Source organism: Cebus imitator, unplaced genomic scaffold, assembly GCF_001604975.1.
Source record: "Cebus imitator isolate Cc_AM_T3 unplaced genomic scaffold, Cebus_imitator-1.0 Scaffold593, whole genome shotgun sequence".
NCBI lineage: Eukaryota > Metazoa > Chordata > Mammalia > Primates > Cebidae > Cebus > Cebus imitator.
The window spans coordinates 901,153-902,570 of record NW_016107908.1 but is presented as its reverse complement, the minus strand read 5'-3'; the positions used below and the strand labels follow the sequence as shown (position 1 = coordinate 902,570).

At 36.0% G+C, this 1,418-nt stretch overlaps 1 non-coding gene across 1 annotated transcript; it reads right to left on the bottom strand.

Annotated features, from left to right (window-relative positions):
- Nucleotides 1-951: 951 nt before the first annotated feature.
- On the bottom strand, nt 952-1,020 carry LOC119469198. Its single transcript, XR_005198014.1, has one exon. It is a non-coding gene; the product is annotated as a small nucleolar RNA SNORD2 (small nucleolar RNA).
- Between the last annotated feature and the right edge of the window lie 398 nt (nt 1,021-1,418).

The following is a 1,418-nucleotide window of genomic DNA, read 5'->3' as shown; positions in this document are numbered from 1 at the left end:
ACTAAATTTGAATAAAATCCACATTAATTAGAGTTCCTTTGAGAGGAAGGAGGAAAAAATGCAACCTTCTGAGTAAGATAAGGTAGGGGTAATAATAAGCTAAGACTGCTGACCAAGTTGATGCGACATGTATTGGTTCAAGCAAGCTTATCTTCCCTCTGTAGGCTTAATTCTGGACAGTGGACTCACGTTCAAAGGAACTTTTGATTTCTCATGCACAGTTTTAGTCAGAGTTCTCTAGAGTGACAGAACTAATAGATGTATATATAAAAGGGAGTTTATTAAGAATTATTGACTCACACAATCACAAGGTAAGGTCCCACAATAGGCCATCTGAAAGCTGAAGAGCAAGGAAGCCAGTCTAAGCTCGAAAACCTCAAAAGTAGGGAAGCAAACAGTGCAGCCTTCAGTTTGTGGCTAAAGATCCAAGAATCACAAAGCTGAAGAATTTGGAGTCTGATGTTTGAGGCAGTAAGCATCCAGCATGGGAGAAAGATGTAGGCTGGAATATTAAGCCAATCCAGTCCTTCCACATTCTTCTTCCTGCTTTTATTCTGGCCACACCAGCAACTTAGATTGTGACCTCCCAAATTGAGGATGAATCTGCCTTTCCCAGTCCACTTACTCAAATGTTAATCTCCTTTGGCAACACTCTCACAGACACACCCAGAAACAATACTTTGGATCCTTTAATCCAATCAAATTGACAGTATTAACCATCACACATACTTGGCATGTTTTTCAGTACACAACTTAATAGCTAACATTTATTGTGTACTTAGAAAGTGTTAGAAACTATTCTAAATATTTTATATGTCTTATATCATTTAATCTAGTGAGGTAGGTGTTGTTTTTTGTAAGCATGGTACATATTTACAAATCCCACATCAAAACGTCACTTCTATTCACACCATGTATTCCATTTAGAACATGAACTATGCTCAAATAATCAAGTGATCAGCAATGAGTATTCTCTTCATTTCAGGTCATTCTCAAAAGATGACTGCCATAATTTCATCAGATAGATTTTGTTTTTAATAAATACACTGAGGCAATTTAAGAAAGCTACTCATAAATTCAAAACCAGTAAGAGGCAGAGCAAATATTTAGACTCAAGTGATTTGGCACCAAAGCCCTTAATCTTAACTTTAAATAATACTGAGCTCCCTAGTAGAACACCAGTTACAGTACTGTATTAGTACAATGAATTAATATTTAGTATTTGTCAAAAATCTGCTGAAACGTTGATATTTGGGTTAATTCCTGACCGTTTCTGATGAAATCATAAGGAAAATTTAAGTCTTCACTGTAGAATATTTTTGTGTTAAAGATGGAACATTGGGCTAGCATGGGTGACATGTTTGACTCAGAGCCTGAACATATATTGTCTTTGTTAGAGTTTGACCTTCAGCTTAAAA